This window comes from Olea europaea, unplaced genomic scaffold (genome assembly GCF_002742605.1).
Source record: "Olea europaea var. sylvestris unplaced genomic scaffold, O_europaea_v1 scaffold1461, whole genome shotgun sequence".
NCBI classification, from domain to species: Eukaryota; Viridiplantae; Streptophyta; class Magnoliopsida; order Lamiales; family Oleaceae; genus Olea; species Olea europaea.
In genome coordinates this window covers 90,498-108,396 of record NW_019232161.1, presented here as the reverse complement: position 1 = coordinate 108,396, position 17,899 = coordinate 90,498, and the positions used below count along the sequence as shown (strand labels likewise).

The 17,899-nt window shown below is 34.1% G+C and overlaps 2 pseudogenes; both read right to left on the bottom strand.

Annotated features, from left to right (window-relative positions):
* Nucleotides 1-1,083: 1,083 nt before the first annotated feature.
* LOC111376153 lies at nt 1,084-3,671 on the bottom strand (annotated as a pseudogene).
* Nucleotides 3,672-3,727: 56 nt separating this feature from the next.
* LOC111376154 lies at nt 3,728-4,728 on the bottom strand (annotated as a pseudogene).
* Nucleotides 4,729-17,899: the final 13,171 nt, after the last annotated feature.

Genomic DNA, 17,899 nt, shown 5'->3' with positions numbered 1-17,899 from the left:
AATTGGATTATTGTTTAAATAAAAAAAATCTTTAATTAAATTCTAAAATTTAATCTTTATATCTTCTACTAAAAATATATTGAACTGACTTTACGGCTAAGGTACAATAATTTTAGTGACGTTTTCGTCCATGTGGGTTGGGGCGTTACAACGCCACATCGCACCCCTTATTGGAGGAGTGCCTGCGTGCACCCACCCCTCATTGTGTGTAATCTAAAGGGGTTCCCTCCTTCGTACATGGGCAAAAACCATTCAAACAGGATTTTTGGACAGGGCGCCATGTAGTGTACTATCCAATTTCCTGTTCAAAAATCTTGTCAACCTAGCATCTTTCTTGTATGTATAGTGCTTCTCTAATTACAAAGGGTGAACAGTGTTTAAACAAAAATAAAATGGAAAGAGATAAGTCTTTCTATTCTAGCTCTAGGTGGGTTCTTAGTTCTTACATGTGATTTTTGTCTCAGTCAGTCCTGCAACTCTTTATTGATGGCATCAACAATAGTTTTAAAATAGAATAAGAGAACAAAGGAGAGAAAAAGAAGAAGAAGAATAACGATAAGGAAAGGCGAAAAATGGCATGATGATGAGGGAAGCTTACAATGAAAACCAAAGACACAAATTATGTTCCACAACGGGAAGATAGGTATAAACAATATTCCAAACTCCAAACCATTACCAAAGCATCCTGGAGAAAAGGGCCCGTCCCGGTAACCTCGAACAAAAATTACAAAGTTACAGCACTCTTTCTTGGTTAATATATTTTTAATTTGTGAAAAGGAAGTATGTATGAAAATGAAAGTGTTGTATTAAATTATTTATAGGCGTTTAGACCTCAAAAATAAACTCCATTATCCCACCATTATAATTCACTATTTCACTTTCTTGAAATATATTTAAAAATATCCCACTTCTTCTTGTGTATGTTTGTAAAATTATAATTGGTTAGTAGTAAGCCCCAAGAAATGAAAGGTTAGAAAATACTTAAAAGTTGTGGATCCTATTATTTTAATAAAGTTCGAATTTGAGCAAATATTAAGCAATTATAATTCTTGACAAACAGGGACTTGATCAAGAAAAGTTCAATATCTGGTTTCATATGTCGTGTTCGATAAAATATGTTGATTGTCGTGTCCAATTTCAAACGTACTATGACTGCATCACAACTTCGTATAACCAGAATCATCTTTAGCAAACCAAAACTAAACTAAAAGTACACAACTGAACGAAGTAAAAAAAAAAAAAAAAAATTGTTAAGCCCAACTGTACCAAAATGCGCTTGCACTCTATCGAGTTACACTCCAACCACATCCAGGTCTGTTTTTTTTTTTTGCCTTCTATTCACAAGCCAGTTTTGAGTCGAAGCTGCTTAAACATATAGCAAGTGCCTGAAATGCAGATAAAGGGTATTGATAATCCATGGTAAACATATCTTTGCCAATCTTACCAGACTGTAAGATAGTCTCGTCGAGATCAGATGAGGCAGCTTGGGATGTTATAGGTACACCAGCAGTTGGCCGTGCATCAGCAACAATTAGGAAGTTCTTGACAAAGGCTGTGGTTACCCTCCCCTGGAAATTAAGACACCAACACTGCAACTGTTCATGCCACCTCGCAGACTTCTTGTTAAGAACTAGGTCTATCTTTTCCTCCTCGTCATCCCGTGGATTTTCAATTTCTGAAAATCAGGCACTGCCGAGCTCTTTTGAGTTGTCAATTGATTTAGAGGAGATACTCTGAGAAGAATCTTCAGGAGAGCAGGAAACGAGCTTGGGTTGCCTGGGAACAGTACAAACAGGCTCAAGGGAAAATGCAGGAACTGAATGAATGACGCAATGCATCCTACGTGGCCCACTAGTTTAGTTCCAAGCACATTGAGCTTATATGTGGCCTGAGCAACGTTGTAGCTTCCAGTAGAGACTTTCGGAGAAACTTTTTTTTGAGTAGTACCGACAGCTTGTTCTACTGGGTCGGGAATTGTTAAGAGTAGTTGTGTGGAGGCCGTATGTCACAGATGATGAACTTAGTTCTAAGGAAATTGGACCTGGATGAACGAAAAGTACAGAAGTTGGTTATTTTTGTTTCCTAGAACACAATAAACAGAAACAACATTTTCATAAACAAAAATGACATGTTTGGTATGTCCACCGTATTGGACAAGATTTCAACATTTTTATTTTGTCCTTAATAATGTCCAACATTGTCCAATCCACTATACCAAACATGCTTAAAAGAACTACATTAAAAACTTTGAACTGGGTATAGAAACCTAACTGCTTAACCTTGATATATTATCGGCATCCATTGATATCACACACTCTGTATAAGTGGTTCTCCGAATCTGCAACGAAGAAATTTACCATTCTCAGAAAACAAGGCTGCAAAGAAACTAGCAGCTACTACATCAATGAATTTGATATAGAGCAAACAAGGTCAAATTTAACAAGCATCAAATATCAGCTAAAAGTTTTTCTAGCAACTTGATTTTTTTACGAAATATTAATGTTAAAATATTTTAAGAATATAAGCCAACAAGTGCTAAAAGTGCTGATTGAGCATAAATTTAGGGAATGATGACTTGGGTAGTTGGGACGTGTTTTAAGAATACCTCTTTAGGATCCCGTTCATAAGGATGGCACAATCTCTATAAAGCAAGTCATGAGAGGATGGGATAGACCAAAACTATACGGTTTGTTGTAGTTGCTAAAAGTTTAGTTGTCTATATCTTCTAGTGGATCTAGCAATGAACTAAATGAAGTGAGGAAAATGGACTCGTGTAGGCAACGCATATTTGTTGGGAGCAAGGCTCAGTTTGTTATTGTGTATATCCAAACCATTTCCCTTCAAAGTAAAATTCAAAAAAGATTTTGACTCGAGCTAAATAAAATATAGACACAAAGTAGGATGACCAGAAAAAACTCAAAGATGAAATCCAATCTACTACGGAGAGAGTATCAATAGAGAGCTCACAATTCAAGAACTATTGACTTTCATGATCTCTAGTATATTTACATGCATTAGTATTAAGAAAAGGATGCTTTGCAAAGGAAAAACACAGAAAACGGCAGTTTATGTGTCAACTCTTGAGGTAGCTCCCGTTCTTATTCTTTTTTGGAAACGAGTGCAATGGCATGAAGAATTCGTCAATCCATACCAAGTCATACCCTAGGCTCAGAAATAATTAAAAATAACTCCTCAAGTTCTAAAACTTTGTTTACAATTGAATTAATGTATAGTTGGTTTCAAACTAGAAGAAAACAACACTTAAGTGATGATATCACACATCAAGCATTTCATTTTCGCACTCAAGATTAGAGATGACCATGCCAGTATCCAGTGACAAATGCAAAAGACATGAAACATGTAACCGTATCACACAAGTATACAGAATCAGATAGCCATACAGCCATAGGGCTGCCAACTTTGAAACTCAGCAAATAGGAGTCACAAATGGGCCATGCCGAAAACCAAAAAAAAAATAATAATAATAAATAAAGAGCCTAGTTTCTACAGCAGCCAATTCTATTCATGATCATCACATTACAACCAATATTACATTTCTTTGAAGTTTTCAAAGGTTTGTTGCTTTGCATAAATCCCCCAAGAACAAAAAGCTGCCAGATACAAGGCCGTAATTATTAAATTTGGCATCAAGTATATAATGTGAAACAAAACCTTACCCTGGCTTAAACAAAGGAAAAGATCGTAGACCCCCCCCCCCCCCCCCCAACAACCAAATCTCTTTCCAAAGCAAAGTCAGAGAACTCAATTTTACCTGCTTGCGAGAGACACCGTGAAGGTTAACTTTCCGAATAATTCCGGACTCTGAACAATTTCCTTGTACATCTCCCTCCATGACCTGCAAACAGCTGCACACACAACAATATCCTTGCCAGCGGACTGTGAGCTCCCACACTCCCAACGTCTTAATGACTTCGTGAAGTAACTCCAGAGGGGGACTAGCCCAACAACTACTCTGCATAACGGGAGGCTGGTCATGCAAATCGTGAACACCACCATGTGAATTCCCTGGGTGGAGACGCCTCGACAAGCTTCCAATATTATCCCTTATATCGCGAGCTATGCTTCGGAATGACATACTTTTGATTATGGTCAAGCTGAAGCCTTCAAACAATATAAGCATATAAATTTTGTCCTCAGAAGTTTTTAATCAAGTGGATTTAGATTTAAATTTTAAATCAGTGGCTTCGAAAGCATATGAACAACTAATGAGCTTAAAAACCATTCTGCATAGCTTAAAAACAAAGGAAATAAAGAAGGAAAAGGCACAAAGCAAGAAAGGAAGATTCTCACAAATGAAAGCCTTCACATAAAAGCCGATCAAAACAACATACTTTTGATCGGTGGCAATTTTCCCGCGACTTAAACTCGACTTAATCCTTATAAAATCATCAATTTTACTTCTATTTTTCACAAAATTATTTCAAAGAATAGGTTATAATGGTTCAAATATATAAATAAAATACAAGAACCTACAATTAACATTTTCACTTTAGGCATTCCCAAAAACACATCAAACCACGAAATGAAACCCTGAAATTAAAAATTTATTCAAAAATTACATTTATTATTAGCAAGCCTTCGTCTACAGACTCTACATACGTCTGTATTCTAACACTATATCCGCAGACAGCAAAAAGCAATTCATATGAGAACAATAAAAATATTGTCAAAGCACAAATTTTTAATTCTAAGGAAGAATTTAGCGAAACCCACCTCAAAAAGTATGTGCAAAAAGATTTTCGTCATTTCATCTCCACATATACATACAAGCTAAGAAAATGTAATGGAGAAAATGAAAACTGATAGAAAAATCGGTGCTTGTTATTTTTTGGATACGGATTTTGAATAACCTTCTAATTTTCTCATTTATAAAATAATTATGTCTAACCAGCATATTTTTTTCATCGCTAACTTGTAAATAAAAATATATTAATTAATTTATATTAAAAAAATATATTATAATTAAAAAATGCATAATTATATTATAATTAAAAATTACTTATAAGTAAAAAATCACTTTTAAAATTATTTAGAAGTACAAAATTAATTTATAATTAAAATATACTTATAAGTAAAAAATATTAACTTAAAATCTTAAGTAAATATTTAACTCTATTTAATTTTTTAAGTTCAATATTAACTTATATGTAAAAAAAAAAAAAAAAATTACTTATAAGTAAAATATCACTTATGAAAAAAAAATTTCATGTAAAAGAAATTATAAACTGAAAATTTTACTAAGAGACATATACATAATTTTATTTTGGGTAATTAGCAAAAAACATCTCTATCGTTTATACTATTGCGAAAATGATCCATATCGTTTTGAATCTGCTATTTACACCCTCATTTCAAACCTTTATTGCGAAATTGATCGTTTCCATCACATTTCGTTAAATCCATTCGTTAAATATGTGTAATTTGATGTAAAAGGTCCCTATTGTTTGCTGTAATTACGCAAATAGTCCTTATCATTTTAATTTTGACATTTGAATATTTAGATCGACATTTCTTTACTTAAAAGGTCCTTGCGTCCATTTTTTTAATTATAATATTATGAAATGACTAATTTATCATCATATTTAAAGAACCAAATAGAAAATACAAATAATATAAACAAATTGTATCTAAAGTTTCTAATTTTTTTTAAAAGTACAACGAGTCTCAAGAAAATAATTGAAATATTCTAATAATTTCATCTTCCCAATTAACCCACATACCTTACACCCATCCCTACACTCCACCACCACCAGAAAATTAATTAAAGAGATAATTAACAATATAATAAAAGTAAAAAAAGAATTAAAAATAGAAAAAAGTTATAAAAACAAAATGATGTTTATTCTTATCAAATATTTTTTCATACTTTTAATTATTTTGGTGGTGGAGGATAGGCGTACGAGTAGGGGTAGGTGGGTTATTTGGGAATATAAAATATTTTTTTTATTAAAATGTTCTAAATTTTTATATGTGAGATTTCTTTGTGATTTTTAAAAAATATTGGAAATTCTAGATACAAATTTTTTATATTATATCTTTTTTTCTATTTGTTTATTTAAAGATGATAATAAATTAGTCATTTCATAATATTATAATAGAAAAAATGGACGCAGGGACCTTTTAAGCAAAGAAATATCAATATGAATATTCAAATGTCAAAATTGAAATGATATGGACTATTTGTGTAATTATCCTCAAACTATGGGGACCTTTTCCATCAAATTACACATATCTAATGGAATATAATGGAAATGACCAATTCTGTAAGAAATGTTTGAAATGTGGGTGTAAATAGCAAGTTCAAAATGATATGGACTATTTTCACAATGAGTACAAACAATATGGAAGTTTTTTGCTAATTATCCTTTTATCCTTTTAAAAGTCTTTCATAATAAGTGGAAAATAAACTCCGAAACCTAGGTTTAAAAAGCCTATTAAAACTACTCAAAATCGATCATCTTATAAGCACTCTAAATAGGTACTTTAAAATATATTCATAACAAGTACGTCAAAATTCCCAAACAGGCCCTTGGTGGTTAACATCGTGTATCTTCCATTGATTACAACGGTTGTGAGATTCTATTACTCAGTCAACCCTTCAATGTTACAAGTCATATCCCTCTCAATGCGTGTCTTTCTATGGCTCCTCTAAATAAATTTTTTTATCGACAAAGTTTGGCTAATCTTTAAAATATTAATATTTAAGTAAATTTTGAAAGAAATAATGTTTTATTGGTTGATTAGCAATGAGAAAGTAAGAAGATTGTACGCTTATCGTTTATCGTGATTATTGTGAGTAGACCTTTTATCTATAAAAAAAATTTAGCAGAGTTTTGCAAAAATATTTGTTTCCAAAAAAATTGATGAGTATGTACTTTAATTAGAGTCGAATCTTCTGAACCAAAGTTTGTTGGTTTCAATTCGATTCTAAAAATTACATGAAACGAAATGTTTCTATTTACAAAATACTCGATCGAAGTTTAATAGGTAATTTTGTTTCTTGAAGCACTCGAACCAAAACCCAATTAGAAACTAAATTTTAGTTTTTATTCTTTTCACTTCCACAGATTGTGTAAGTTGTCTAATTGCAATCACTAATATGAGATTCGACAAAGACATAGTCTTAATGCAATTGGCTCCCGTTGTTACTACGGGACAAAAGATCTAAGAAAGTTGGAAATGGAGAGTCCATGCATAATTTTTCTTTCTATATCTTTTTGGCGTAAAAAATATAACCAGTCGAATGAACTAATTAAAAAATTACTTAATTTTTTGTTGCTATATGTGCCCGATTAAACTAAATTGAAGTACAACTATATGATTGACACAAGTAAAGCATAATTATGGCAAATGAAATTAACTCAAAATATTTATATGATAAAACCTTTATAATTTACAAGAACTATTTCTGTTTTGTACATGTACAGGAAAATCATCCCATCAATCATTGGTATTTACACAATTATTTCCTCTTTAAAATCAGATTGCCGGATATTTTTTCATCAGAGGGGCCTAAAATTCCAAATAAAGTAAGAGAGGCACGTCATAAAATATGTCAACTATTGTGTCAAGTCGTGTCCTGTTGAGCACACTATACATGTCGAAAAAGTTGAATTAAAAGTTAGAGAAAACAAGAAACTTGTAGGACTTGTGTTCATTGACCAGTGTTGCTTAGGGAAGTTTGAACTCTTAGTCCTAGAGTTTTAAAGAACAAGTTTGTCCTTAATGAAAAAGTATCCAACTCTGTTAAATCATCGCTTGGTCCTCAATATCTAACTTTATGAGGTTAAGTATTGTTTCCCTACTTGAGATTCATGACTAGAATTTGAAAATGAGATATTTTTGTGTGGTTTATATGATGATTTAATGGAGTTTTGAATGGTTTTGTCATTGAGTATTGGTTGTGCAATTATAATGAAAGGTTGAATATCAGCTTGCTCATTTTCAAAGGTACTTGAGCAATAAACAGGAAACACCAATGGTACAATATATTCTTATATTCCTAATTAAGCACAGCAAAGGTGTCGTACGTGAAAAACAGATTCGATGTCCATGAGAGACTCATTGGAATGCAGAAAATATACGGGTTATCATATGTCCAATCATATTGGTAAGAATGTCACTCGACTTGCATGACGAGCCACGAAGCCCAAGCAAAGTTGGCCAAGAGCATGAGTAGACAGCCTTTCACCCAGTCCTTGGAACTCAAATTCATATTTGGAATTGTTTTGTGGTTTGGTGTGAACCAGTTCATGAAATTCACTTGAGGCCCTTTTAACAAATGCAAACACCATGGCCCCCAGAAAGACCCATCACTGAACCCACTACCTTGGTAATCCCATAAAAATGCCTTATGGAGATGCTCTCAATTCTTGCCAAAAAACAATAAAGAGAGAGAATCATTATTTTGACATATGAATAAGGTACAAAGATTGCGTGTTCAATTGGTAGAATCATGAATTGCATGAGCGAGACTTGAACTCAGATGTTTGGCCTACTTTAGTAGCATGTTAAATCGCCTCATCTAAACTGAAACAATTATTCGAGTAATTCTCAATTTACCTTAATGTAACGGCAATCACAAAGGTTAGCACAGGTACCGTGTTTACACTGATAGCAGCATATTGCACAGATGAAATAGAATACAAATAGAGATTCAAGCTCAACGTAATCCTGTATTGTAGCATAAAAAAGTTGAATCAAACTGAAACTCGCATGCCTTGTTTGGTAGTGTGTACAGGACTATTGTGTCGAGTACCATATATCAAACATGCATGTACTGTATGATACGCTGTATTAGTATAAAATTTTATCAAAAGTGCATACCCAGAAAAAGAAATCAAGAATATTTACATTAATTTGTATGATACTGGAACAGCTTTCTTCCTGCCAATTATATAAATACTTCATCAGAAGATGTGAAGAACTAGTTTAAAAAGAGTGAAAATATTGAAGAAGAAAAACCTGTCTATGAAGAAGGAAAATGGAGCCAAGGTAATAGTGGTAAATACTTGGCGATATGCTACAAAGACACAAGGGTTCATTCCTTTAGCTATAGCTGCTTTAGAGAACAAGGCCATGCCTGCATAGGCAAGCTGCATGAATATCATTGCAAGGCATGCTTCGTTTTTCTCAAAGTAGTTAACCATTTTATTGGAAATTTGGCTTCTTTTAAGTTATGTGGGTATGGAAACATCTTACCCCATATATAAGGAAGCATTCGGGGCGTGAAGTGGGCCAGGCCATTTAGGACATGGCGGCCCGAATGTTATAAGCATGGCAAAGGCACGGTCTGGCCCGTGTGGGCTCTGCTATGTAGACCTATATTCTTTAGCCTATTAGGCCTAAAAGTTGGCTTACATCAGGTCAAAGATAGCTTGATACCACTTGACATGGACTGCCCGTGAGGTGCACAAGTGTTCCAACAATGGGTGTGAAAAGTCGAGAGATACCAATATTAACCAAGATTTCAAAACCATAATCATAAACTGAAAACAAAGTGCATGAAATAAAAAGGGTTAATTGCGACAATAGTCACTGAACTTCGCAAAAGGTTTCCAATGGGTCACTGAACTTTAAAAATCATCTAAATGGTCACTAAACTTTGCAAAAAGTTTTCCAGAAGTCATTGAACTTTAAAAATCACCTAAATAGTCACTGAACTTTGCAAAAAGTTTCCCAGAAGTCACTGAACTTTCCAACCCCTAAACCACCTTAGAGCCACCACTTATGGACCACAAAAATCCACTTTCTGGCCACCTTGGCCACCGGACCGACATACCACCTTGAAGCCCTAGCTTTCCTCTTCGTAACCCACCCAAGCTCCGACCATAACACCAACCGATTTGGCCTGAAATTCAAGCCAAAATGGGATGACCAAGCACAAAAATGGCCGGAAGTGTTAAAGTCACCACTTTTGGACCATCATAACTCCACCTTCCAACCACCTTGGCTATCGGACCAATATACCACCTTGAAGCCCTCACTTCCCTCTTCGCAACCCACCCAAGCTCCAGCCATAACACCAACCAATGTGGTCAAAAATTCAAGCCAAAATGGGCAGCCGGAAGCACAAAAAATGGCAAGAATCTTCGTTTTTTAATGTTTCAGGCTGCCCATTTTGGCTTGGATTTTCGGGCGCATCGATTGGTGTTATGGCCGAAGCTTGGATGGGTTGCGAAGAGGGAAGTGAGAGCTTCAAAGTGGTATATCGGTCCGACGGCCAAGGTGGCCGAAGGGTAGAGTTTTGGTGGTCCAAAAAAGTGGTGACTTTAACACTTCTGGCCATTTTTTGTGCTTGATCATCCCATTTTGGCTTGAATTTTCGGCCAAATCAGTTGGTGTTATGGCCGGAGCTTGGTTGGGTTGTGAAGAGGGAAGCGAGAGCTTCAAGGTGGTATGTCGGTCCGGCAGCCAAGGTGGCCGGAGGGTGGATTTTGGTGGTCCATAAGTGGTGGCTCTAAGGTGGTTTAGGGGTTAGAAAGTTCAGTGATTTTTGAGAAACTTTTTGCAAAGTTCAGTGACCATTTAAGTGATTTTTAAAGTTCAGTGACTTTTGAAAAACCTTTTGCAAAGTTCAGTAACCATTTAGGTGATTTTTAAAATTCAGTGACCACTTGGAAACCTTTTGTAAAGTTCAGTGACTATTGACATAATTAACCTCAAATAAAAAGGAACACGGAGAATATTTTGACCGAACCACTTCTAACGCTTAATCCCTTGTCAAGCATCTATTAAAATGGATAAAGCTCAATTGTACTATAAAGCCCCAAAAATCAAGTAGCAAATATATTGTTCTAGAATTTACAACAAATAAATCACTAAGACTTATCTTTTCTAGAACCACAGTAATCAGCCATTATTGCACAAAGAAACTGGCAAAGATCACAAAAAACTCAAGAAACCCGAACCGCCCCTCTACCACATAACAACTACAAGCTCTTCCTTCACATCCAGTAATGTTCCACCAAAGAACCCAACAAACCAGCCACTATAGCTTACAAGAAGAGGCTGAAATCACTAAGATTTCATAAGAAATCAAGGCAAAAATCGAGTCACACAAATTCGACTCTTCCAAAACCGAGATAGTTCAACACCCATATGGATCTACAATATTTCTTGTTGTTAACAGATTTTTTCTTTCAAGAAAAACTCTAAAAATCAAGCCCTAATTTCACCAAGAAGAAAAGGATTTTTCGCACCAGTAGAGAGAGAAAATGAAGGGGCTGATTCATAGAGAGTGAGACGTGAGAGAGAGTGAGCGCGTTAGTCTTCCAAAGAAAAGGTAGCCCATAAGTAAGATTATTTGTTTTAATTCCAGTCACAAGATTTAATCCAACGGTTCACATATTGTTTCAAGTAGCACAATCTGGGTGTTAATGTAATAGCCAAAAATCAACCGCCACGTAGAGCATCACTTAAAGAAAATTGCTATTTCGGAAAACATGTTTCTTCAAGTTGAATTTTGGAACACTTTCTCAACAATTTCCACATTGCTTCCAAAATTTAAGCCTATAGTGCAGTCAAGAGTTTCACCAACATTTATAATTTCATTTGCTCTATTGTACCTGCACAATCAATTAAAAGAATCAATAGATAACATCTTTAAACAATTTTGCAACTTAGTTAAAGGTATTGCCTTAGTTCCCATATTGGATGGATTATGCAAAGTATGTATTTTATTAATTTTCAGCAAAACCTTTTGAAATAATATCCCTTATAAAATGGTATTTTACATCAACATGTTTTGTTCTATCATTGAACTTGGGATTCTTACTCAAATGGATTGCACTTTGATTATCAGAATATAGTATTGGATTAGTGTCTACAAAACCAAGTTCATTCAACAAACCATGCAGCCATATGCCTTCTTTAATGGCATCAGTGACTGCAATATATTCAGCCTCAGTGGAAGATAGAGTAACAATTTTTTGTAATTGAGATTTCCAACTTATCACAATACCACACAAAGTGTAAAAATAAGATAAAGTTGATTTTCTATTATCTCCATTTCCAGCAAAATCAAAATCTGTATAACCCTATAAAATTATCTCATCCTTGTCCATTTTAAACATCAAACCTAAGTTAGATGAACCCTTTAAGCCCTTGTTTGAGCCCCATTTTGGGGAAGATAATAAATTTTTGAATAGTGTATTGATGAAAAATTTGTGGTTAAAAAATAAGGAAAAATTTTGAATTTACATGTAATATTATTTTATTGAAGAATTTGTGGTTGAAATACCGTTAAAAATGCATTCTTTCAAAATAATGGGGCTCAAACAAGGGCTAAGTATCTCAACAACCACTTCAAGGCTTCTCAATGAGTTTTACCAAGATTCCCCATAAATCTACTCAAAACACTAATACTAAAAGTCAAATCAGGTCTGGTACAAATCATTAAGTACATGACTGAACCAATAACATTAGCATAAAGTATTTTAGACATTTTTTCAAGTTCATCTTCAATTTTTGGACATGAAACAGATGTTAAAATAAAGTGATTGGCAAGGGATAAAGTCACGGGTTTACAATCAAACATATTAAGCTTCTTGGGGATCTTATTCACATACTATTCTTGATATAAAAACAAACAATCATATTTTTCATCTCTTATAATACACATGTCAAGTATTTTCTTAGTGGAACCAAGATCCTTCATATCAAATTCTGATTTTAATTTGTGTTTGACATCATCAATTTCAGATTTATTGGCACTAGCAAGAAACATATCATCAACACAAAGCACAAGATACAAAGAATCTTTACCTCCATTTCCTTTGCAATAAAGACATGTATCATAATAGCTTCTACTAAACCCAAGCTTCAAGATAAATGAATCGAATCTTTTATATGATTGTCTTGGAGTTTGTTTTAGGCCATATAAAGATATTTTCAACAAACACACTATTTTTTCAGGATTTCCTTTAATAAATTCTAAAGGCTATTTCGTGTAGATCACTTTATCCAATTCACCATATAAGAATGTAGTTTTTACATCTAGTTGATCAAGATTCCACTGAAATTGTACAACCAAAGTAAGAATACATCTTATAGTTGTATATTTAACAACGGGGGGGGAGGGAAATCTCATCATAGTCCACACCCTCTTTTTGTGTGAAACCCTTGGCAACAAGCCTAACTTTGTATCTAACATTGTTATGCCACCTTCCCATTCCTTTATCTTATAAGTCCACTTGCAATCAACTAGCTTCTTATCCTTAGGTCTATCAACCAATTCCCAAGTTTTATTTTTGTATATGGAAGACATCTCTTCTTCCATAACACTTAACCACCACTTAGAATCTTTCGATTTTAAGGTTTCATGATAGGAACTAGTTTCAGATTCATCTTGATGAGTGAACAAAGACACAAAGTCATCACTATTAAACCTAGCTGGTGGTCTAATCTGTCTCCTATCCCTGTCTCTAGTGAGCTGGTATTCATCTAAAGTGTATTATCATCATTATTTAGCTCAGGTGCAGCCAAATCAGGCTCGGATTCATTCTGGTCAGCCTCATTAGTTATTGTTTCTAAGGGGATAGAACTAGTATTATCAATTTTAATAGGCTCCTCCTCAATTTGGACATCATTTTCAGTCATATTTCCCTCTTTCTCTTCCAAACATGGCATACATGACTCATTAAAGACCACATCTCTCCTTATAATAACCCTGTAACATTTTGCTCCATAAACCCACAGCTTATATCCTTTAACATTTTCAGCATAACCCAAAAACACACATTTAAGGGATCTAGGTTCAAATTTCCCTATGTTTTGATGAGAATATGCAGCACAACCAAATGTTTTCAAGTAAGAATAGATCACAGGCTTTTGTGTCCACAAAAATTCAGGCACATTAAAATTTAAAGTACTTGTAGGACTTCTATTAATAAAAAAGCAATAGTTTTAACAGTTTCACTCCAAAATAATTTGGGCAAGCTAGAATTCAAAAGCATGCATCTAACTTTATTCAACAAAGTCCTATTCATTCTTTCTGCAATGCCATTTTGCTGGAGTGTGTAGATCACAGTTCTATATCTTAAAATGTCATGCAACTTGCAAAAATCATTAATCTCATAATTGTAAAATTCTAGACCATTGTCGGTTCTCAAGGTTTTGATTTTCAAATCAGTTTGATTTTCAATTTGGGTTTTTCAATCTTTAAATGTGGTAAATGTTTCATCTTTAGTTTTAAAATAAATACCCAAATTTTTCTTGAGAAATCATCAATAATAAGTAAGTAATACTTGTAACCAGACAACATAGGGATGGATGTAGGGCCCCACAAATTAGCATGTAAGTATTCTAGAATTTGCTTTGATTTTATGAGTACTAGTGAGAAAAGGTAACTTAATTTGCTTTTTGATCAAACATTGTTTACATTTAGACAAATTACTAATATTTGATTTTTCAAATACACCTTTATTTTGTAAAGCCTTTAAACCTTTTTCACAAATGTGACCAAGTCTACAATGCCAAAATTTTGCAAGATTAAAGTTATCATCTAAAACTGCCGCTAAAAGGCCCAACGAAAGGTTTTGAATTTAAAAAGTATAAACCGTGTCTCTTTGGGATAGAAGTGATCAAATCATTGCCCTTAAATATTTTTATGTGTCATTGACTCAATTTTATGTTAAACTCCATGTTATCCAACATTCCTAGAGACACAAGGTTTCTTTCTAATTAAGGAACAAATTTGGCCTCTTTTAACAATAAAATTCCGCCATTTTCTAAAAGCAATTTTATGGTTCCAATACCTTTCACTTTGTAGGGCATGTTGTTTCCCATGATAACTTGGTCTTCCTTAGTTTGTTCAAAGTCCAAAAATAGTTTTTATTATGGCACGTGGAAAGAGCAACCTGAATCAAGAATCCTTTCTTGATTTAGGTTTCTTTCAACATTTACAAGAACCAGGCCATTATTTATATTTTTGCTTATCATAGAACAAAACAGCATTACCCTCGTTTAACTTCTTTTCTTTCAAATCATTTTGCTTTTTGTAGCGATTTTTTGCAAAATAACCTAACTTACCACAATAATAACATTTTTTTCCTTTGCCATAGTTTTGGATTTTATTTTGTCATTGTTTCTTTTCTTAGGGTCATTCTGATATTTTGAATGAAAATTAGATTTATCAATATTTTTGCCTTTTATCAAAAGATTTTCTCCATTTTGTTGGTTGATAGAATCTGATTTTAATTCAATAACCCTATTTCTTAAAGCATTTATAATTATTTCTATGGTAAGCTTATCTCTTTCATATTCTAAGGCATTCTTGAGATCTTTATGCCTATCACTAATGGAGTTTAACAAGACCATGGTCAGCTGATCTTCTGATAATTTCTCATCACAATTGGCAAGGTCTTGGGCTAATTTTGTAAATCTGTCCAAGTTCTCATCTAAGTCAACAGAAAGATCCATTTTGAAAGAAAAGAATTGTTTTAGTAAAAAATATTTGCTTGAAACAATTTTTTGCTCATATTCGACTTTCAATTTAGTCCACAACTCTTCATCAGTTTAGTTTCACATGTAGACCTGATCACATTGTCTGAAATGTACAAGAAAATAGTGCTCCATGCTATTTCTTCTAACCCAGTTCTTTTTGCAACAGACATTTCAGCTGGCCAAGAATTATCTAAGACTTTAGCACATTTAATTGCATCAAGATAGCCCTCATTTTCTAGCTCCACATATTAAAGTCCCGCCTCCCATCATACATGCTCACTTCAAATTTAGCAGTAAATTCACCAAAATAGTTCATAGAACACAAGTTTGAATTCAAGAACACACATGGATTCACAATAAGAGTACTGTAGGCACTCAGTGGATTAGGGATTGATGACCAATGCACTTAATTCAAGTTTTCACAAAACAGTAAACACTTAACACTAAGTATAGAAAGCAGAATCATAAAGAATAGAGATGTCAATTCTATGCCTCAACTAACTTCTCCAGCAAGACCTGTCAATTGCACTCCTACTAGTGTTGGTATCTCAGACTCCCAAGACTTCTTGAGTCTTTGGACAAAAACCAGCCACAGTAGGTTTTGTTAGTGCAAGGTAAATCAAGGGAAAGATTAGAAGACTCTATTGTAAAAATTAATTACAGAATGTAGGAAAGATCTCGCCAATGAGTTTGATAAAACTCAATTTCCACCGATCAATGTTTACGGCAGGTTTCAGGAATCAGGTCTAATCAAGAAATCACAAAGCTCCAATAATCCAGGTCGCTCTGATACCGCTGAAAATTCGAGAGATACCAATATTAACCAAGATTCCAAAACCACAATCATAACCTAAAAATAAAGTGCCGGGAATAAAAATAGTAGAAGTCTCAGAGGTTCAACTACCACTTCTAACGCTTAATCCCTTGTCGAGCATCTATTAAAATGGATAAAACTGAATTGTACTATAAAGCCCCAAAAATCAAGTAGCAAATATATTGTTCCAGAAATTCCAACAAATAAATCACTAAGACTTATCTTTTCTAGAACCACAGTAATTAGCCACTATTGCACAAAGAAACTGGCCAAGATCACAAAAAACTCAAGAAACCCAAACATGCCCTCTCTCACATAACAACCACAAACTCTTCTTTCACATCCTGTAATGTTCCACCAAGGAACCCAACAAACCAGCCACTATAGCTTACAAGAAGAGGCTGAAATCACTAAGATTTCACAAGAAATCAAGGCAAAAATCAAGTCACACAGATTCGACTCTTCCAAACCGAGATAGTTCAACATCCATATGGATCTACAATATTTTTTGTTGTTGACAGGTTTTTCTTTCAAGAAAAACTCTAAAAATCAAGCCCTAATTTCACCAAAAAGAAAGGGATTTTTCGCACCAGTAGAGAGAGAAAATGAAGGGGCTGATTCTGAGAGAGTGAGACGTGGGAGAGAGTGTGTGTGTTAGTCTTCCCAAGAAAAGGCAGCCCATAAGTCAGATTATTTGTTTTAATTCCAGCCACAAGATTTAAACCAACAGTTCACATATTGTTTCAAGTAGAACAATTAATGTGTTAATGAAGTAACCAATAATCAACCGCTACGTGGAGCATCACTTAAAGAAAATTGCTATTTCATAAAACACGTTTCTTCAAGTTGAATTTTGGAACAATTTCTCAACAGGGTGCAGTCGACTGCGTACTATATTTTCATTCGAACTCACGAGACAGCAATGGAGGAAATATGTGATTCTATTATCATTTCAACTTGTCTTGTTTTCAAGTGGCTAGATTACATGAGTTGGATACAAAAACAATACGTGCATATAAGTGTCATCATTATTGCACTTTTGATAGTATGGACAACACAAAGCTCATGCTAATTTTTTCGAGGCCACAAAGGTGAATGGAGTTTGCTAGGTCTGTGAGTCTTGAGAACGGTTTAATTTACACCTCTATATACTAAAGAAAACCTTTTGTGCTTCAATAAAAGATAGGGGAGGGGGCTCTTTGCATTATAAAGTAATAAAAATGTGCAATCTTAATGCAAGCTGTTTCCCATACTACAAACAAGAAATGCAATAATTGTGTTAGAATTTTGTTTGAGTAGCTCAAGTAAGAAAAAATAGCAACAGGAAAAGAAAGAGAATAATGTCTCCAGTCTTTGCCTATAACCATTATAAGTGATCATGACTTTGGTAAGTTATTGTCTCACCAACTAAATGATTCAATGCAAGCTCCTCTTCAAAATGATTCGTCATTTTGTATGTAGATTATTGTCATCATTTGTCCAAAAGCTGTAGTAATGACGGCACCAACATAACTCATTCTATATCACCCAAAATCAAGTCTAGAAATCCATGCCAAGTCTAATTTGTCAAGCATACCCACGGGCGGACCCACATGGGGTCATGTGGGGTCAAATGACCCC